A 22,485-nucleotide genomic window follows, 5' to 3' on the forward strand; every position below is an offset into this window, starting at 1 on the left:
GCACATTGGAAAGCTTTCAGCCTCTTGCACTGCTTAATACAATCTTTGTAGCTGTCTGTGTTGTTTACTCAGCCACCAATAGTAAAAAGCATTCCTTCTCATCTTTCTTTCTTGCTTTATTTTTTAACCCAAGCCAAGCCAAAAGAAAGCAGCCTCCCAGTTGCAGACCTCTGCAGGAAAGGCTGCTTGTTTGAAGCTGAAATGGAGCCAGAGCACACCAGCAAGGAAGCTGTGATTTCATCCAGCAGAAACTCCGACACTTCACTGCAGCACTTTGTGCAGATGCAGCATCATTCCAGCCGGGAGCTCACCCAGTGCTAGCAGAGAAGTCCCTGAAAGGATGCCCATGTGATTCTGTGCCACTGTCCCTTGCTTTGTAGCTCCAGCCCTCTGAGGAAACCAGGTATGCTCTGCAGGTTTTAAAATATTTTTTATTCCTTGGAATGATGCCTAATTTCCAAGGTAAGGATGAAGTGCATGGAAATGGGGAATATTGATAATAGAAGGAGATGTCACCAAGGAGGGCCATTCCTCTTGTGGTGGAGCTGTGGCAGTCAGGTGTCCTGGGGGAGGAGGTGCAAGAAAATGAGCCTGAGGTGAGGTGGCTGGGCACTGCTGTGGGAGGGTTCAGAGCAGTCTGCAGCCGGATAGTGGGAATCCTGAGGCTCCACGTCTGCCGTAAAGACCAAAGTGATCAGGGGTGAGTAGCAGCTGCGGCATGAGGTGTGGTGCTTGTCTGGGGACTGCTCAGAGTTGAGGAGTGCTGTTGGCTTGAGATTTGTGCTTCACCTCGTGTCGGGCCAGCACTCAGGGAGTGCTGGTGGGCAGCTGGTGTGGAGGACTCGGGGAGCTGTGAGCTGGGCTGGAAAAACACTGGAGATCGAAGCAAACACATCTGCACCAGTGAGACTCCAGGGTGACTGCTGAAAGCTGTACAGTAATGCCAGAAAAACTGCAAACAGGACTTGGCCTTACAATCAGAAAAGAGGAAGGTTTGGCAGAGAGCCTGGAGGGGTGCTGTGTGCTAGCTTCTGGTTGTATAAATGTATGTTTCTCAAATATCTGAGCTAGTTTCTGAATGTGTGTCTGAAGCATTCCAAGCCTGTATCGTCTTTCATGTGGAACAAAGAAACTGTTGCATTTCAGACAGCCACCCCCCTCAATTATTTAATGTAACTAAATACCTGCCCCGCTCTGCAGACTTATGTAAAGCTGCAATACTGGCTCAGTTCCTTGCCTTGAATCAGTGCTATTTTCCTTTTCTGTAAGCTACATTATGGCATCAAATGAGTGACTTGGAGCAATGCAGGAGACATTTGGACAAAGAACAGAAAATGTGACCAGGCAAGTGTGGAGGGGAAGGGACGTGATGCTCCCTGGACAGCCCAGGCTGCAACGCAGTCGGCTGCTACTTGTGGGGAAGTGAGAACATCTGAAATACAGCACACTTTGTATTTGACAAATCCAGAGCCAGCGCCTGCTCAAGAATGCTCATCTGGAGAAAATGCCTCCTACAGAAAGGCAGGGAGCACAAAGGCTGAGTGTTATCACAGGGGCTGCTCCATGAGCCGTGTTTGCCCAAAGACAGACAATGAGTACCCTGTGAGCTGCCCTGATGCTGACTTTTGCACCCCTTTTCTTTCTCTGCATCATCATTCCCCCTTCCAAATCTGTCTCCTGTGCCAGAGATTAAGCTGTAAGCACCAGCAGGAAACCATGTCTCTAAACATCCTCACTAGAAGAGCCTTAGGAAAATGTCCCTTTTGCCCTGCCAACATGAGTGCCTATTATCCACTGTTCTGGGTGGGAAGCAGGCTCTGAAGCACCTCAGGTCTCACCAGTACCTCCAGCACCTGCAGGGCATTTCTGAGCAGCCCCAAAGGCACTGAGGTGTTGCTGTACCAGCAGGTGACGAGGACTCCAGAGGAAAGTTGCCTCTCCCTGGTCCCGCTGCCCCACAGCTGGCAATTGTTGCCATGAACACTTCTGGGTAGCACTTTGCATAGAGTTATAGACTCGTAGACTCATAGAAATGCTTGGGTTGGAAGAGACCTTAAAGATTGTCTAGATCCAACTATCCTGTATAGATGGCTTTGTAGGGAGCACTGCTGCCACTGTTGTTTGAGTAATGCCAGGAGCCATCAGCAGGCTTTCTGTTGACTAAATGTAGCATGCTCCACTGTTATTTATGGAGATGGATGGCTGCCTCTGGAGAGGGAGACATCCATTGTTCTAATCAGAGAAAAAGCCTGTTAAAATTGAACATCTACCTCTGATGAATTTCCTTCCCCTTTCCAGCAGAGGTAATTCACTGAGAAGTTTGTGTCTCTCTTACTTGCTTTTTGCCTCTCACACTGCAGGCCAGAACATTTTGATTACTGCACTGGGGACTGGAGATGAACCTCAAATCATGGGGGGAAATGCAGTCCAAGGTTTGTGCAGTAGCAGAATTGTTTTGTTTATTGTTAAGTTAGCAAAAATTACAAACTTTTTTTGCCAGAAAATGATCTATGTTTATTAATTTATTCACAGTGTTGTGATTAACAGCTTTCTGCTGCCAGTCTGGCTGCTTATTTGTTTGCCTTAAACAAGCAAATGAGTAAATGAAAAGCAGTTAAAATAGAGTACCATCATTTGTTTGTGAAAGACAGACAGTTTTGCTGCTGAATCTTTCTAATGCTTCACTGATGGCAATAAAATGATATTTAGAACAACCCAGCTGAAAGAAAGAAAGAAAGAAAGTGAAGGGGAGGAAGAAAAGGAAATACAGATTAGTACAACAAATGCTTTTTGTTTGTGTTTTGATATCTGACCTGAAATGTTTATAAAGGCCCGTAGAAAGGAAGAGTTCCTCATGAAGTCTCACAGAAATCTATGCCTGGTCTTTTATTGAATGTACAAGTTACCTGAAAAATGAAGAGCAGCTTGAGGTGCAAGTGCTTCTGGATGATCAGTTTCTCTAGGTAGGTAAAATGAAGGTCAGCTGGGAAGAAGATTTCAAGGTGTGGGTTATCTCTGAAGCAAAGCCCCCCTGCTGAAACAACCCAGATTTCACAGGCAAAAAGAGAAGTGCCAGATTTCCAACCTCCAGTGCTCAGGCAGAAGAGATCTCTGGATTATGGTGGATTTTTTTGAAGCTGTCAGCCCAACACTCAGTGGTGGAGGGGGAGTGTAACGTTAAGAATTATTAAGGAAAGCACAAAGAGGAAAACATAGCATAGTATGCTGGAAATTTGTTGGGGAAACAGCATCTTGAATATTGTCTGCAGCTCCAGTTCTCTCATGCTAAAAAAGAACAACAAAAGATAGAAAAAAGGACAAGATACCTGAAGTAACTTGTACACCATGAATGATTAAACAGCCTGGGACTTGCAGGGAATGGAACAAAAGGAGGAGAGATTTGACAATGAATTCTAACACCACAGGCAGCACAGTGAGATGGACTAGAGAAAAACTTTTCTGTTTTACAACACAGAAGAACTAGAGAAAACCAATAGAAACAGGCAGGCAAGATCAGAAAAGATAAAGGGAGGCATAAAATCTTTGTTATTGTGAGTTGCAGATGAGCTTTTCGCAGTGGATTAGGAACATAAGGAGGTCTGTATTTTCACATGGATAGGAGATCCAACTAGAGAACAGGTGGACTTAAAAAGGATGCGTGGAAATGGCAGTCTGGTCTGCCTTTATTGAGATCTCTCTCCAGCTTCACTGGCTTGAGAGCTCTTCCTTTACATGTTTATTTACTGTAGAACAGGGTTTGGGCTGTGGACATGGTTACAGGCACATGACAGTGTGTAACTGTAAGAAATGACCATCTGATGTAATTCATACATTTGGTTCTCATGAGAAGGTGCAAACTACAGCTCAAAGTGCTGTACGTATATATTTATTATACTATTTGCATTCCTCATTATGCTTCTCTCATTTTTGTAGTGTGAATTGTTCCAGCTTCAATTGTTTCTACAGAAATTGATTACAATCAAGCTTTCTCACATCATCAGAACTCAGGACACATAGGGCATTTTAATTCCAACTCAGTCTACCTTGCAATTAGTGATTTACCTCAATGACTTTTAAGTTCACTTTAAACTGGGTGAATTCCTTCTAAATGGGAAGGCCGAGGTTGGTCAAACTAGATGGGTTAATTCAAAACTGGTAATTCAAGTCATTTTGACTTCTTTCCCACCGATTACACGTAGGACAAATATAGGGTTCATGCTACAGCCAGGCACTCTGGCTACCTGCTTATCTTTTCTGGAAACTGGAACTAGGACCACCAGTCAGCTCTGTGCTGGCCAGGAGTTACTGCAATAGAGTCAACGCTTCTGGTGATCCAGCCCTGCTTGCAGCATGCAAGCCTAGACAGCTAAAGGATGCTTCCTGAACTTTCAGCTCTGAAGCCATTTAACCTCCCTTAATTTTGCCTTTGCAAAAACATTAAATAATGTTTTCATTTTCTCCTTTCTGGTTATTATGTACTACTCTAGTCAGCTAGTCAAACATGAAGAACTCAGGCGTGAAACACAACCAACCTGGCTCTCTATTTCCTTGTATTTGTTCAGCAGCTGCCTCCTCCAGCATTCATCCAGAAGGGCATCAGTTCACAGACTGCTTCCGTACATGGTATATGTATTATATATTACCCACATCTAAACTGACATGTTATTTTAATAACACTCACAGCATTCAGTGATTCCCTAAGTGCAAAGTTATATTACCGTTTTTCTTGCTCCTTCAGATATTTCACGGTACAATAAGAAAAAGTGGAGTATGTGCTTCCTTGGGAAAATGGATTAATTCTCATCCTCTGCAAATCTGAGCTGTCTGAAGGTGTTCTTTCTAAAAGCCTTAAGTTGGTGGCTCCAAGGCAGCTCACATGTATCACTTCACAGTTTTATAATTAGGCTTTGTTATACCATTAAAATATTGGTAAACTTTCTTAGAAAGATAAGGAAAGGAAGGACTGTAGAAATGGCCCACAAAATCTGGGCCTTACATTTTGTACTATTTTCGACTGAAGTCTGATGATGAGAGTAGTGGCTTATGAAATGTGTGGTGGCTACTTACAAAGTTCTGAGATTGGACAGTGACCCACTGACCCCTAAAATTTTGGAACCAATTATCTAAATCCACCATGTGTGAATGTTTAACACTGCATACTAAAGAACATAAGTAATGATGCTGCCTGTTTATGTCTCAATGGTGTGGACTTGGTCTATTGTTCAAGGAAACAAATGGAAAATGCCATTCACAGTCTTTTATCTTGCTTGTATTCCATGTTATTACCACCTGCTTGTAAGCAGAGGAGGGAGAATTAGAGCAGAATATTACAATTTAGGAAGAATTCTGCTGAAAAACTGCAGATTTAAGTGGGATTCAGATTTTGATTGCGAACTAGAGAGAGTTAGCAGTGAATTAATGTAGATACAAAGAACCAGACTTGATTTAAAAGTTATTCAGGCATGAACTGAGGTTGTGTTACTCAATTTAATGGAGATGTTGCAAATTTATATTGATGCACATTAATTCAGAATCAATTCCCTCATGCGTAGTATTTTATGGTAAAGCACTGATTTAAAACTGAGCAGCAGGCATGCTGTCATATCTGGAGCAGGAGTTTTAATTACTAGAATTAAAGAAACTCCGTGTATCTGAAAGACAGGTTGCACTGATAAAATCTTTAATTTTATTTCTTTACCTTTCTCAGCATTATTTTTTTCTTTTTAGTTCAACTGGAATTGTTTAGTCTGGAGAAGAGATGCCTAGGGGAGAACTTACCACTCCTTACCTATTGTGACCTGAAAGGCAGTTGTGGTGAGGTGGGGGTTGATCAGCCTCTTCTCCAGCAACAGAATAACAGCAACAGAATGAAAAGGAATGGCCTCAAGTTGCACCGGGCGAGGTTCAGGCTGGGTGTTAGGAAACACTGCTTCACAGAAAGAGCAGTGAGGCAGTGCCACAGGCTGCCCAGGGAGGTGGTGCAGTCACCATCCCTGGAGGTATTCAGGAAACAAGTGGATGTGGCACTGAGGGACGTGGTTAGTGGACATGGTGGGGATGGGTTGGACGTTGGACAAGGTGATCTTGGTGGTCTTTTCCAACTGTAATGACTCTATTCTATACTATACTGTACTATACTATAAGCTAACTGGCCGGCGGGCCACAGCATCCTGGTGCCTGGAGCTTTCCCAAGATCTGGCTCCTTGCATGCAGGCAATCCCCATGGGTCCTGAGACAGGGTGTGAAGTCCAACAGCATGGGGCCCAGGCCTATGCTGAGGCCAGGGAGCATGAGGCTGATGCTCCAGGAATGCTTGAGGCAGCGAGGGGTGTGCTGATGTGTGTGTGCCCAGTGAGCCTTGCCTGTTTTCAAGGGTCTGTCAGACTTCGGCACCCCTGGATAGGAGTATTGATGCATGAATAATATAGAGACTGTGCCCCTTTCGGAACATTAACAGATGCCCTTGCCTGACTTGTTGGCTTCCCAGGGAGGGTGGTGGGGCACATTACTGATTTATGAGCAGACGTGATTTGTTTGCACCGGGTCAGAGCGGGGCTGAGGAAGCAGCACTCAGGGCCTTTCCGCCAGCTCTCAGCCAGCTGCCCGCTAACGCAGCCCATCTGCCTCAAGAATTTACTAGGGCGAACACCGAGGCCACTGCTGCGTGCAAAGCGCTGTGTATGCGGCAACCGGCCCCGTAACCGGCACCGGGTGGGCAGCAGGCAGAGGGCGGGGCCCCGGCAGCGCTGACCCCGCCCAGCGGGGGTCTGCCCCCCTCCCCAACACACACCGCTCCCATTGGCTGCGGCGCGTGCGTGACACCGCCTCCCCCGCAGCCCGCTGCCCCCTCCTTCCCTCTCTCTCTCCCTCCTTCCCTCTCTCTCTCCCTCCTTCCCTCCGGTGCTGGCGGAGCGGGAACGGCGGGGGCGCGAGCGGCGGCGTCAGCGTCAGGTGGGACGGGCGCGGGGCGGGCGCTGCGTTGCCCGGGTGACGGGACCGGGTCCCGCCATGGGCCGCTGTCAGCGCGATAAGAGCTGGGCGGACGGCGGCGCGCGGCGGCCGCGGCGAGGCGAGGAGCGGGTAAGGGGGCGGTGGGCGACGGCGGCTGCGGCCTCGCGGGGCCCGCCTCGCGTTCAGGCGGGGCGGATCGAATCGAGGCCCCGGTACGCGGGGCCGGGGGCGTTGTTAACCGGCGCCAGCTCGGCTGCGCGGCGGGAGGCGGAAGAGGCGGCTGCGGGCGGAGCTCGGGATGTCAGGGAAACAGCCGGCCGCGGCGGCTTCGCCGGTTCTGGGTGCCGCTCCGCGCGGCTGTCCTGACGTGCGGCCTCCGGCTTTGCCGAAAGGAAACGCGGAGCGCTGCCCTGCTGTGAGAGCCGTGCGTGCGGCCGTCGGCGTCGGGAAGGCGGCCACTCGGCTGCGGGCTGCGCGCGGCCGAGGCTCGGGGCCTCCGAGCCGGGCTGTCACCTGTGTGCCCGCTGTAAGCAATAGGCAGGGGGGCAACGAGAGCTCCTGTGTGGTATTCCGCAGTCATGGGAGCCGGCATGAGGAGAACGTGTGGAGATGCTTCTCTGGGAGGAAGTATTAGTTAACTTTTACGTACCACCTAGCGTTCCTAAATGAAACCCTGCTCTGCCTCTTAGGTCTTCATAAGCTGAGAGTGTGTGCTGGAGGACAAAATGCTGTGCATAAGGGAAGCAGGGTGATGGAAGAAGTCAGGAGGGTGGACTGGCTGTGTGATCGAGTGCGGTGAGCTGGGAACCGGGAAAGCATCCGGTGTGGGTATAGATGGGAGCCAGGTGAAAGTCGGGACAGGAGGCACCTTTGATTGTAAGTGCCACATGAGCCAGTCAGAGCTATGTGAAAGTATCTGGAGGAAACTTGTCGGTGATACAGACCCGTGCTACTGCCAAGGTCGTATTGCTGCCTGTGGGGTGGTGTGATAACCTGTGGCAGAAGCTGTTAGGAGATGGTTTTTACTCATGTGTGTGCTAGGTAGCAAAGAAGAGATGCTTGCAACACTTAACTGCAGGAAATATCTGTAGGAGAGGTGGATCTGTTGACATTGGCTGCATTTGCTTGCTTGACCAGGGGGCAGTTCTGCATGGAGCTTTTATTGGAATGGAGCCTTAGGGTGTGAGAAGCCATAAAAGTACGGTGGGTTTCCTCTTCTTTAACTGTAAGCTGGCAGGCCATTATCAGCCGTGTGAAGATGAAGGTATCCTATTAATTTAGGAAATGTGCAGTATAATGACCCCAAGAGTTTCTGTTGAACACTTAAAATATTCAGTGAATGAAGAACAGGAGTGCTTTCATGCCTTGTCATAGATAAAGAGAAATCAGCCTTTTTGTGTGGTGTTCTAATTTCATTCCTGATCAGGTTTTGGAAAGAGAATCTTGAAAGTTAAAAGCAAGTAGCTTTCCTTGCTGTGCTTCTGAAACCAGCATTTAGAAGTGAGAGCTCAGGAAGGCACTTAGTTGTTACCTGCTGTATGGAATTTGCATGGATTTCTTCAGTGGAGTTTTTTTGTCACCACCTTCCAGCTTTCCCTCTTTCCCCCATCAGTTTTTAGAGTGTGCTCAGAGTGCTTCTGTTTTTAAAATGTTGAATTGTAATATTTTCTGTTGAGTCAGTAACCATGTAGTTAGATTTCTTAAATGCTTCTTTCATGTCTTCCTTTCTCAGTCCTCTGTAGCCTTTAGTGCGCCTCTGTTTCGGTTTGTAGGGCAGCTCTAGACAGTGAGAAAAGAGACTGAGAGCACTTGAGCAGTAGCAAAAGATCTATGGGAAATAAAACACTGAGTATCTAAACAATGGGGAAGAGAAACTGTATGTTCTTACCGCTTATTGCAAGTATGTTGCTGCTTTTATTTCACTTTCATAGTGCTGAGCTTAACTCTAAAGAAATACTAACAAGTGCTTCAGGAAGCTCTTGGTTCTGAGTTGTTTTTTTTTTACTCTCAGTGATTTCTTTAATGGTGCATCCTTATTAATATGCAATTGTAAATTCTTTTAGCTTGTGCAGACACTTGAGTTTCCTTTGTATTTGAAGAATTTTGCTGTTATCATGCTGATATTTTTTTTCAAATGAGATAATACAACACGGAGAATTCTGAACCCAAAATTGGTTCTTATCTTTTGTGGCTAGAAGGGTACAGAGGGAAAGGGGGGTGAAATGATTATATTGTAAGGGGATCCTGTTGTGCCAGGAAGCACTTGCTGCCAAAAATGCTCTTACTTGTCCTCAGCAGATGAATTTAACTTGATTGGAGTAAACAGCCATCATAGACATGACCTCACCAAGGTCTCTCCTGTCTCTCTCTGAGGAGGTTCAGGCTCTGTGCACTTCTTAAATGAAGAGCTTCCCTAGCGGAGGGCTGTAGCAGCTGCTGCCCAAGATGTCATTGTTTAATATTGGTAATTGGTTTAGCTTCAGTGTGCTCTTCTTTAGGTTTTGGGAAAAGTAGTTTGTATTAGTTTATAAACATTGTTATATGTAAGGAAGGGGAGGTTATATTTGTTTGGGGTCATTTTATACCATCTTTTTCAGCTCAAGGTGATTGTGAGCGTCAGTGGTTCTGGTGCATCATTGCTTGACGCTATCTAAAGGCCTATGAATCTTCATCAAGTAATTGGGCTCATTATCAGAGCTATCAGCTGCTGTATTACCACTGTTTTGGAGGTGGTGAATCTGTTCTCAAGACCAGGTAGAAGAGATCCAGGCACTTGTATTCATTACCATGGCTCTGATTTGTCTGAACCAGCTGAGCTGTCCCAGCAGCTCCAAAATGCTGCAGGGAAGAGCCACATGCTCCCCTTTACTGCCCTCAGCACGGTGATTCAACAGAAAGATAGTCTGTCTGAAAAAAGGAATATTTTTCACAAACCTGTGGTAGTGAATGCATGCAGAAGAAAGGGAGTGAGCAGCCAGGAGGGCTGAGCTGCCCTGCTTAGCATCACCCTTGCTGCCTCTTGGGGGGGGGGAAACAGGGGGTAGGGGGGGCTTCTGCTTTGACTCAGCAGAGCATCTGTGTCAGCAGTTGGTGATTTGGGAGGAACTAATAAAACAGTTTGGTATGTAGCTGACTTAGATTTTTCCTTCTCCCTGTTCTGGTTCAGACATTGTGTTTCAGAATGTTTTTCTGTGATGTGTTGAAATTAGTGCATGGGAATGCTTCAACCCCAGATAAAAGTGTGCAGAAATGATACTGACTGCGTGAAGGGGAGGGGAAAAGAGAAAGATGTCATGTGCAGTCTTTGTGGAAGAACTATTAGCTCTGCTTGGCTCATGGTTGCAGCCTGGGGCTGGTTAAAATCCCCTTTCCTTAGAAAATCAGACTTTGTTCTGTTATTAGAGTCTTGTGTGTGATTTTTTTTTAAGGCACTGTGCTTTGTGGCTAGGCAGTGCAAATCTAATACTGTGGGGTGAGAGCGAAGTAGAACAAGAACGCAGTACATTAGTGTGTGTATGTTGAAGAAGAGGGAGGTATGTAATGCTGTGCTCCATGTGGTAGTTCTGCGATAGTGTTATTTCTTGATAACCACAGAAGCAACTGTTACATGTTGGCTCCTGGATGTTTAAATTGCACCGGCTTGCTTTGATGCCACCATTACCCATTTCATCATCTTCCACTGTCTGTGTCTGAGTACTGCTTCTCTGGCCCATTCTTAGCCCTCTTCCCCCACAGCTGTGTGTAGTGCTTTGAGCCACGTGGAGCAGAGGCTCTCTGGGTTGGTTCCTGGCACACAGCAAAAGAGCTCGTGTGTGCTTGCTGGGAACGTGAGAGGTGCGATAGTGGGGGAGCTGTGTCTGTGCCAGGTGCTCGGTCAACATCCTCTAACAATCCCAGTTAATCCTCATGTTTATTCATTCCTTTCGCTCCCTCCACTCACAAGTCAGCTTCTCAACTCCAGTTAAGTGTCACTGCTGCAAGAGAAAGTGCGTGGGCACAGAGTACTGAATGCAGGTGGGAGGAGACATCCTGGTTCTTCAGACTTCTGACAGCAGAGGAAAAGCCATCCTATTTTCCCAAGAGAAAATTGGGAAGTGGGAAATCAGTCTGTAAAAGGGAATTATTGCTGGATAGTGCTGAATGCAAGGCTTTATTTGAAACACTGAAACTGTTTATTTTGTACAGGTCTATTTCAGCAGGTGACTGACTTTGTTCATTTCTCTCCAGTATTGTGGAGGAGATTTGTGTTCTTGAGGGAGATAAATGGCAGAATCACCTTGTAGTTAACTGACTTGGTTCAGCCTTAACGAACTAACCAGGTCAGGAATGGCTAACAGAAATGGCAGTGTGAAGGGATGAACAGTTTTGTGTTCTGGAACTGAGTGAACTAGGAAGGAAGATATTTAGGATTTAAGGAGATATTCCTAAGTATTTATAATTGTATGGCAGGAATTGATAGAAGTTCGACAGCATACTTTCATTGTAACATTTCAGGAGTTGAAGTATGTATTTTTTGAGTCAATATTTCAGACATTGAAATAGTCTTAATAAAGAAAAAAATGCAAATCTGTCAACTTTTTTTTTTTTAATGAAAGGTGGGAGAGCAAAGCCATCTTAACCTCAAATAGAGGGGAAACTATCAGAACTGGTTTTAGAAGCTTCCATTCCTTCAGTTAGGAAGTCATTTTTGTTATTGGGGGGGTCATGTTAAATCCCCAGTACTTTCAGCAAACATTGCATCTGGTGCTTGGTTACCGAAAACACTATTTCACTATATATGCAGTCTTCATCTGGCATAATTTGTTTCCCAAACTATTTCATCCACTTAAAATCTTGTTTGTATGTGATAGATGTTTATAATTTGAAGGGCATCTTGAAGTTGGGCTATTTTGTGCTTTCTGGATGGATTTAGGGCTTCCTACAGTGTTTCAAAATTTTCTTTAATATCTGTCTATCTGTTAGTAGGAATAGAGGGAAATTTCACGCTTAGACATTATATGGGGTTAAATATAAGCTGCTTGCCTCCCATTTCTATTGGGGAGAAGCTGCCCGAAGTGAGGTTTGATGCGACTCCTTTTGGCTGTAGTTGTCGTGCTGGCTGCCTGCAGGCAACTCAGTGCAAGAGGGTCGGCACAGCTGGAACAGATGTCTGTGCTGCAGAACATGAGAGGTGCAGGGTCAGCTTCCCTAAGGCAACTAAAACTGCTTGCACTTGAAAAGGAAGTTGGCATGCTGAGCTTAACTGGAGCAAGTGTGTGAAACTCTTAAATACTATGGGAAATGATGGTTTTTTTTTCGTATCACTTTCAGAATTGCTACTTGCTGCTTTGTCTCTTAATTACTCCTAGAAAACATGGATTTCACAGACGAGTTTTTTAAAATCCCAGAAGCAGAATTAGCCTTCTGCATGTTAATGACCTTCTTGTCTTATTCATCTGCTCTGCATGATTACCTCAGACACAATGGCCAAGTTTATCTTCAGCACCATACTTTCTAATTTTAATCCTCAAACAATGTAGCTTTCAGTTTCAGGAATAGCATATTCTCACTCATAACCTCTTCAGCAAGAGTGCCTCAAGACACTGCTCAACTCTTTCTTCCCTCTTTGATCTTGCTGAGTATTGTTGCAATTGGAATGCATCATCTTGCAAATTAGAGAAGGATGTACAAGGTCTTCCAGATCACGGTTTGGGTAGTATGTTAGATGCTTCAAGTCATTTCCAGGTGGTTGCAGTATGTTCTGCATCACATCCATACCGTTTCTCCCAGCTGTGTTGGAGACCACCTGATCTGCCATCCTGCGCAATAATGAAGGAGGGTCTTTGCAAGGTCAGTCACGTCTTGCAGGAGTTAGTGTTGGCTGGCTCTCTGCTGGAGAGGCCCTGAACTTCTGACTTACCTTCTGTGGTACCTGGTTTCTTCCCTGCTGCTGTTTACAGTCTGTGGAATTTAGTCTTTGTCTTCAAAGTCAGTCGTTGCTGTGCAACCACGACTGTCAGGACTTGCTCTCTGATCTCTTTTGGGGGTATGCATCAAATCTAAAGCTTGGAAGAAGATATTGAGTATTACATGCCTTATTTTAAATCAGGTTAAGAATGTAGCGGTCTGGAGAGTATTCTGAATGCGCGTTACTTGGGAGCTGTGCAATTTCAGTCTTTTCTCTTCTGAATGCTTTACTGAAGTTTTTAATCTTCTTCTGGTTCTCTTTTGAAATAATATCATGGTCTTCCATAGTTTATTTTTCTACCTAATTTCTGTCTTGTGTTGGAGATTTTTTCAGCGCTCCTTACAGATCCTGTCCTTCAGATAAGATCTGGAACACATTCTTGTCTTCTCTACTTGTGCTAACCAGGCTTATCTCTAGCACTTTCATGGTGTTACTAACAGCGTGGTGGGATTCTTCTTTGGAACATCTTACTTGCTATCACAGAGACAGTCTTGTTAGTTTGTAACACAGTTAATGTTGCAATGATTACATTTAAAGACCCGCAGCTTTCACCATGCCTTTTCAAAGGCGTGTTTATTCTCTCTGCCCTCAGGCACTGGTCTGAAAGATGTAAAATTAAATAATCTGGAATGCACACACAGCGTGGCTGACAACTCTATTGTAGTTACTGTTTTGGGTAATAGAAAACCACAAGCTTAGCATAACTTGTACACAGCATATACTACACATGGTGTTAATGTGTGACTTGTGTGTAGGTAGCTGCTTGGGAACCGGTCTTTCATCAGTGCTGCATTTATCTTCTAGATGAGTCATGTTTTCTTTTAACTTGATTTCAGCCTTAACAAGAATGTGTGTCCAGGTGTTTCATTTTGGTTGATGACTCAATAAAATTGCACATTGAGTTGAGAAGCTGTCCCAAAACACTTGTGCAGTACGCAGCTAAGCAGAGGGATTCTTTGCTATATTCTGTTGCAGTGACATTTTCAAACTCAATAGAGAGAAATTGTGGAAAATCTGCTAGCTTGTAAAGGGGATACAGATCTTCACAGCTCAAGGTGGAGCTTGCTGAGTATCTGAAAGTCAGCAAGAAAAACTTTCCTAACGCTGTGCACTGAATTTAACTTGGGTGGCACAAAGTCAGTATAGGGTTGCTCTGCTCCATTATGACAGCTTGCATTGCCCATTATTCCAAGAAAAAATACTTCAATCTTTAAGAACTCTTAATCTCACCCACTATTTCTTTTGAAATAATGGTTTTATCTATCAAGTAGATATTTAATGTGGCAAATCTAGTTCAAGACTGAGATATTAAAGCATGACAGTTTTCTACCGACAGATTTCCTCTTTCTTACATGATGTTCTACAAATGAGTAGAGAGTTGGCACTTAATTTTAGTCCCCTGGATAATACTTCTGAAAAAGTAAATATTAAGTACGGGAAGGATTTGCAGGTGCCACATGTCTCAAGTTTAACATTTGCTTCTTAAACCTCTTGAAACTGCAGTAATATAATATACTTTTTGTGTACAATTTCTGTCCTATGTTGATTGCTTCACAATCAAATTGGAAAAGCTGTTGTAGTCTGAGTTAAATGTTGGAAAAGTTGTTTGTGTTTTTTGCTGCTGTGGACACTTCAGTAGCCTGTGGTGCACCAAAAACTCCATCAAAATTCACTGGATTGGTGTTAATGAGGTGTTCCTAAAACGTCCTACTTCCTGACAAAGTAGGATAGCTAAGTTAAGGTACTACATGATGGATATTTTGGAAAGTGCCTTTTTCCTTAATGTGACTGGATTTAGCACAGCATTTGTCTGGCTTAGAACGGGAATTTCTAGTTTAGGAAGCACTGTGACATGGGTAGCTGGCTGTACACCTTATTAAAGGAAGCATTTTTATTTAAGGACTGGTTTTCTTGTTGCGGAGTGCCTTTTTTTGTTTGTTTTTAAGAAATACAGATGGTGCAATTCCCTGAACTGTAAGATAACATGCTTTCACATCCACTTTGTGGTAGAAATCTCTTAATCCCAGGTTGTATAAATATTGAGCTTCACAGATTAAAATTTTAATTGTTAGGCAGTGGAACATAAGCAGGCTGCAAGTTTGCGGGAGACTTAAGGTGTTTATAGAAGCAGACTCTTCTGTCTTGTGGTTTCTAAGACAAGCATCCCACTGATGTGAGAAAGGAGCTGAGTAACTTCTGATTTTATGTGATTGTAGCATTAGTAAGATGGTACGTACACAAACAACTTGTATATGCAGCAGCGCTATTGCTCTGAAGATCTCAACATATTTAATAGTGGTTATTAAAGTAATACTTGTTTACTGTAGTGGGAGCTTGGCATGTTTCCCTGGTTAGTGAAAAACACAGTGCATGCGTTATTTTTCCAAAGGTAGTGAGCATTCTTATTCATTTCTGTTAGTGACCTAGTGGATTGCCCAGAAGACTGAAAGCTGGTTAGTGAGGTCCTTAGTGAAACAAGACTATGTCAGACATTGGAAAAAGTAAAATAAAACTCGTGTCTCCCTGTGGTCTTAAGAAAAATTCTGTATCCTCATTTTAAACTAAGATGGGAGGTTTAGGTTAGATATTAGGAGGACATTTTTCACCCAGAGGGTGATGACGCACTGGAACAGGTTGCCCAAGGAGGCTGTGGATGCCCCAACCCTGGAGGCATTCAAGGCCAGGCTGGATGTGGCTCTGGGCAGCCTGGTCTGGTGGTTGGTGACCCTGCACATAGCAGGGGGGTTGAAACTGGATGATCATTGTGGTCCTTTTCAACCCAGGCCATTCTGTGATTCTATCCTAAGAAGCAGCTTTTCATGTGTAGGTTAATGGTTGATACAGCGCTGTCTTCATAGGCTGTCTGCTCATGGGACCCCAGGTAGTTAATAAATGATAGCAAAGAATAGAGCAGAAAATGGTTAGAAATAGAGAGTAATTAAGAGGTCTTTTGCAGAGCGAGAGCGTTGTCTGATTTATCTGCTTTGAGAATGAACTGAAGTGTCTTGTTTTTACTTGTTTGCTCTTGTTTTTGATTATCAGTACTGTTGGATGGTTAGCAAATTTTCACTGCCTGTTTTTAAGCTATGCTTTTGGCTGAATTCCTTGTTTTTTTTTACAAACCAGGTATCAAAGCCTCTCAAGTTTTCTGTTGATGCTCTGCTTGAATTGCAGGTGCTGTTTTCTGAAAGGATTGTGTTGTTCATGCTGCTTAACACCCCCTGACAGGGTCAGCTGGTATTTGTTTCTAGTCTGTGTCAAGTTTTGAATGATGTCGAAAGGATAGAAAAGGAAGAATGCTAATTTCTGCAGTGCATTTGCTTCAGGTTTTACTTGTTTTTTTCACCAAGGAGTCAAATGTAATGTCTGTTGGTGTCTAGGTAAACGATTTCCAGGATAAACTTGGCAGTCTGTTAGAATTGCAGAAGCCTACTGTGGAGTGACTGTCAGTGATGTGCTGCTGCTCTTCATCATGTCTGTTGTCCTTTGCTAACAGAAGCCAAAGCTTACACTGAGGGTGTAACACCAAAGGAAGTGAGGTGAAAATCATAGTGTTATCATATAAATGTCACTCGTTGATGAGATCACGAGCATATTCCACACCCTGTAAATGTGAAGTATAAGCAGCGAGGCTGGAACAAGGACTCACTACATGGGATGAATGCTCTATAATGTAAATGTAGCATTGAGTAGCCAGTGGTGGCTTCATTTCCATGTGCTTTGTTACAGAGAATGAGCAAAACAGCTACAGATTGGCATCGGAAATAGCTGCTGTACAATAGCTTATCTAGATAATGTTTTTCCCAAGTGTTGATTTTAATACCTTCTGACAGTGTAACCCCACTGTACTCTGTACTCAACAAAGAACTCGCAGCCATGTCTTTGTGTAAGGTTTGGGCAGCATTTGTCTCTTATCTGGAACACGGTACTGAGGAGGGTAAACAAATGGCTGGCTTTGTGTGCCAGATACTCTACTCTTGTTTGCACGGTCGGTGATATAACTTCTCCAAAGATTATTCTTTTTCTTATAAATGTGGCTCACACTCCTTCAGTGCAGTGTACAGCTGGGTTATACCACATATAAACTTGCATACGAAGCTGCTTTTATTGAAGATAACAATAGGCTACAGGAAATCCAGGCTTTCAAGTGGTTCCTGCCTGTCATCCACGCCTGTTCGATGCGTACATCTTCTGTTTTACTCAGACACTGTAGCCTGACAGTGCAGCTATATGAGTAGTCCTTGGCATGGTCATTTTGGGCTGACCTCTACCAGCCCGTGACTGGGAGGAATTTGGCGTCTGCCTCATAACATTTAGAGGAGATTTCAGTAGCTTATTACTTGCTCTTTTTTGCTAGTTTTGTAGAATTAATAGTGAAAAAAGACCTATTAGAACTCTAATTTGGGATCTTGTGTTCATATAGAGACCAGTACCAAACTTTGTCTCACCTCTAACCCTTGCTGTGGCTGTTGGACAACAGTTAGGGAATGTAATTATTTGAAATATTATAATAATATGGCATCTTGGCCCAATTTGGCTTAGTGTATAATTTTATTATAATGTTGCTACGATTCTTTGATAATTAGTGTTTTTATTACATTACTGGACTTTCCAGATCTTTCTCGGCAGTATGTTGCTGAAAAGATAACCAAGTACAAGGCAAAATTCACACAGTAATAGCTCTGGCTACAAGTTCCTTAATTTTTCTGTCATTCCCCCATATTGCATTGATGCCAGAGATAACACTATCTGATCTGTAGCACTGTATGAAGTGTGTATGCTCATGACCCAGTATTCAACACTGAACAACAATTGGTCTCAAGTTCCACTGTGGTTTAAATTATTTAAGGAATGCTTTTGCTATTTTCTTTCAAAGATGTAAAGCCCACCAAAGTACAAAGCATTCCTATGCTTAAAAATGCTCAAAGTGATGAGCAACTTCATGAAAATAGAATGAAGTCAGTAGAAACCACAAGTTTCAATTGCAGGTAAGTTGATCTGTACCATGACAGTGAATGGAAAATGCAGCCCTTGAGAGCTGGTACAGAAAGGCCCTTGAGGGCAGAAGTGATAGGGATTGAGTTGAGGATGGTGTAAAGATGGATGTGAAGAGATTACATGTGAATGTTGGGTCGTTCACAGCATAAGCTGTTTGTTTGCTCTAATGCTTGTGAATTTCTTCTCTCGGAAGTGGATATTATTTTAAAGTTGTTTTTTATGAAATACAGTCTTCATATTCTAGGAGGTGAAATGGAATGTAAGGATGTGCATTTATTTCAGGACTAGCAATAGGAAGTCCTGACACATTGTGTCTTCCAGAACTGTAACAATCCCATTACACTTGTGCACAGCAGTGCTGAACTGAGATTCTGGTAGGTTTCTTGCTGTTCTCCTATGGCCTAGTTCCTGTCATTTATTTTGGGTTGCTTTTTCCTCTGATGTGTGTTCTCTGAAGTTCAAATCCGGGTGAAGGCACTTTACCTCAGTACTAGTGTTTTGCACAGCATCTATTTCCATATTACCAGGCATCATGGCAATTGAGGATATGTCATTTTAAGCAAACAAAAAATATTGTAGCACAAGTAGTTCCTACCTAAAGCAAATTAGGTGACACGCTTTCTGAGTAAGAGGAAATGCCATGCCATGTGGGTGCAGTGTCAGTGTCCTGCTATCTGCAAAAGAAGGGGAAGGTGATAAGCAGGCTGGAACAATGGACATCCTTTAAGACAGGATGAACAATGAAGTTTGAAGCTGCATTTCCAAGGATGTGTGTGCAGTGAGTCTGTTTAGATAGTGACAGGACAAGGGGGAATGGTTTGAAACTAAAGGAGGAGAGATCTAGATTAGATGTTGGGGGAATATTTTTTGGAGAGAGTGGTGAGGTGCTGGGACAGGCTGCTCAGAGAGCCTGTGGTTGCCCCTTTCCTGGAGGTGTTCAAGGCCAGGTTGGATGTGGCCCTGGGCAGCCTGATCTAGTATTAAATGTAGAGGTTGGTGGCCCTGCCTATGGCAGGGACTTAGAGCTCTGTAATCCTTACGGTCCTTTCAACCCAAGGCATTCTTTGATTCTTAACTGAAGAGAGAGAAATAGGTACAAGTGAGAAGCAGCTAGTACTTGTTCCAGCAAATCCATCTAAACAGTAGTGCTTTGTTATCTGGCCTGGTAGCCATAAATTTTCTGTGGTGTAGAATGAAGGTATCTTATTTCCTTACCAATTATGTATGAACTTTGTGCATTAAGAAAGCATGTTTGACATCTTTTTGCAATTAGAATAAATAAAATAGTGCTTTTTCTTTCTAGTGATGTTGAGAATGCACCCTTGTGGTAGAGCACTGCTAATTTGTTAATCCTTGGAACAGTGCCACACAGTGTGGGAATTTTGGAGACTGAAGTTTCTGAAATATAGTGAACAGCATATCCTTCACATCTTTCAATAAAGTTTGCTGCAAGTGTAAAATCTGTGAGTTGCTCAAGGCATTCAGTTGGGATGAGTTGTGGATGTTGGCTGTAAGGATAAGCTGATGTTCTGCAAGGCTCTAGTTGAAATGTGTTGCTTCAAGCACTCAAAGGGGAGCCCATTACAAAGAAACCCATAGAAGTCTTTTACCCAGTTTTCATACTCTGCCATACTCTAGTTGTAAGGCTAATTTGACCAAGTTTTCCTTTAATTCCTGTGAGTGCTGCAGTCATAATTTCATCCTTTTCCTTTTTTGGTTTACTATCCTCACCTCTTTTTTTTTTTTCCTACCCACAATTCTGAACGTGTCTTTTAAACACTCTCCAAGAGACCTTTGTAGTTGAATGATTTGGGCGCTTTTCTTGATTAGAGCCTTCACATTTCTACTGCTAACAAATGCCTTTCTGACTCTTAATCCCTCCAGAGAACAGGATTTTGATGTTTATATCGGCTTGCAGCTGGAGTGCCTCAGTTTGTGGACACTGGAATAAGTGTATGTTTGGACAGTTCGTATATGTACGTCTGTGTGCTAGCAGGTGCAACTTCTGAGAAGTGTAAAGCTTTGCTAAAAACTGGGTTCAGTTATGTGTATATATATATGTATATATATATATATAAATATATATATATATGTATATATAATATATATATATATATATATAACTATATATATATATAATATATATATATATATATAATATATATATATATATATATATATATATATATATATGAAAATGTTAACTATGAAGGAGGTAGATAAGGAGTTCTGGTACCATAGAATGGCAAAATAATTAGCCCTTGAACAGGATTTGGGAACAGTGGCAGCACATGTTGAGAGATTGTAGTAATAAACTCTGCCTCTGTAATTACTGGTATTTCTTTTAGGAGGCAGCGGAGAAAATATTTAACCAGTCAGAGGAATCCATACTCTAATGAGTTTTAAGTATATTTAAGGAGATTTTCAGTCTTGCTTAAGTGAAAATATTTAAGAAAGATTATTTTTTGTTGTTGTTTTTTCCATAGGCTGAATCCACTCTGAAGATGGGTGGAGAAAGCTTACTAACTAGTAACTCCAAGTTTTCAAATAGAAAAAATTAAATCCTTTGAGAGCTTAGCTTACAGCAAAGAATACTGCATGTTGGGGCTGTATGAATGCTTATTCTCTATAGCAGTAATTTTCCTTGTGTCGTCGTGGAGATGATATTTGCCCTTCACACAGAGTTCACAGAAACAAGGCTGCTGTATGTGTTGTGTTGACACATTTACGTGTTCCATTTGCTTGGGGTAATGGACTTGCTATTTCTGCTCCTTCTGGAGTGAATTAGGAGATTCTCCCTCTTGGTCTTTTCTTCGCTACTAATTACAGCTCAAAACTTGGGAAGTGTGAGGTATGCTGAAGAACACTGATTTGTTGCCTGTTTGGATCCTGTGTTAGTACTGGAGCGGCTTAGAGGCATGAGAGAGAGAGAAAAGAACTCGACACTGCTTCAGTGTGCTCTCTGGAGATGAAGAGCAAAGCAGGCACTGTTACATTACAATTTTATTAATTACAGCTTCCCAGTGCTTAAAGTGATAAAGGTTGGTTGTTTGCCAGGGTAAAACAAAGGGACAGGACTGAAGCGCAGTCAGGTGCTGATACAAATGCGTAATTTAGTTTCTCCTAATATCCTTTGCTTGTCCCAGACTGCAGGTGCGCGAAGTGTTATGTATGCAGATACTCAGCACTGAAGAATTTGTATTTTTTTCTAAAAGGAGATGCTGAAACTTGCATACCTCGTTCATCTTACATTTTAAAAACTAGTTAACTCTATTATGTTGACTTACCATCTGTCACCAGTTACTTCCTCTGTAATAGGATTTTGTGGACATAGTCGTAACAAGAAGAAAGAGAAATTGGAAGCTCAAAAAACTTCAAGGAGCTTCAGATAGCTATCACAGAATGAATTGTTTAAAAAATTGCATATTAAACATCATGTGTTTTCACTTTTTCTAAACAGGTGAACTGGGAGTGACGTTTCCTGGGTGTATCTCCTTTTCCTTCCAATTTGAAGCTAAATGTATTAAGCTGGCAAAGTAATTCTGGTAAGAGTCTTTCTGTTACTTCAGAGAATGTCATGATATATGAAGTATTTAGCCTTGCCACTAAAAGGAGCTTTTTCACCACCAGCACTAGCAAACTTGTTCTTTCTTACAGCTCTAATTTTCAACCTAATACCTGTATGTAGATGCTATCTGATCATGCTGTACTAATCCATTCGTTACATTTCCACAACCTTAGGCCATTTGGCTCTTATCTTGGATGTTCTGGGCTTGGACATGATGAAAATATTTGAGTTTTGAAGATTTCACTTGAGTTGCTTATTCAGGAATAAAAGAAGTTAAACATGCTGTAGTATTCATTAAATGAGTTTTCTGTGGATTAAATACTCTTGCTTCTGTTCTGCCTTCACCAGTGACCCCCTTGATCAGTTTTTTTACAGCTGCCTCGCATTTCTTTTGGCTTCTTGTTTTTTGAACTTTTCAGCACGTGCTAGTGCTGACTGATGAGAACATTTGTCATATAAGAGAACCTTAACCATTACTTAGTAATAGTGAATATACCAAGTGTATGGGTGCCTTGTGTGTATTATCTAAAATAAAATTAGTTTGGGGTCAGTGGCAGTGCTTTTAGTGTTTTCTCCTGAGAATGTGCATCAGAATAAATGTCTTGAATTAAGTACATGATAGTGACTGCCACCCACTCAGTTAATCTTATTTTAAAGGAAGTGCTTGCGGGAGAGGAGGAAGAATTAATCAAAAGTATTATGTTTACAGAAGTCCAATTTTTATCTCCATTCCTTGGGACTTTTGCTCCCTTGAAACAATCTGTATACTGTTGGAACACTCAACGCGGAATGCATTTGACTGGAAAATATTTGACTGCATTCCCTATGCAGTGCTGTTTAATTACTACCTTTGCTGTCTTTCAAAAGCAGATGAAGATTGAAGATCACATTTTGGTTTAAGTTAAGAACAAAATCATTAACTTTCATGTTTGCAATGTGAAGGACTGCTGTGTGTCCTAGACTTATCTAACGGGTTTATAAAATGAATGTTTGGGATCACTGGCTGTTAGCTGAAGTCTCA

The 22,485-nt window shown here is 42.8% G+C and overlaps 1 protein-coding gene across 6 annotated transcripts in view; it reads left to right on the top strand.

Moving 5' to 3' along the window:
- The first annotated feature begins 250 nt into the window (after positions 1-250).
- The window catches only part of LOC100550123 (guanine nucleotide-binding protein G(I)/G(S)/G(O) subunit gamma-4), a 98,139-nt gene continuing 75,904 nt past the window's right edge, over positions 251-22,485 (top strand). For 3 of the 6 annotated variants that reach the window (XM_085219696.1, XM_085219686.1, XM_085219691.1), the window contains exons 1-2: positions 6,942-7,080; positions 21,357-21,441. The gene's annotated coding sequence lies outside the window, so the exon portion shown is untranslated. Of the gene's footprint in view, positions 404-6,822; positions 7,081-7,338; positions 7,478-21,356; positions 21,442-22,485 lie in introns of those variants that run through there. The other 3 variants (XM_085219689.1, XM_085219687.1, XM_085219688.1) reach the window with 3 other exon arrangements.

The sequence above is a fragment of the Meleagris gallopavo genome, chromosome 2 (assembly GCF_905368555.1).
Source record: "Meleagris gallopavo chromosome 2, MGAL_WU_HG_1.1, whole genome shotgun sequence".
Taxonomy (NCBI): domain Eukaryota; kingdom Metazoa; phylum Chordata; class Aves; order Galliformes; family Phasianidae; genus Meleagris; species Meleagris gallopavo.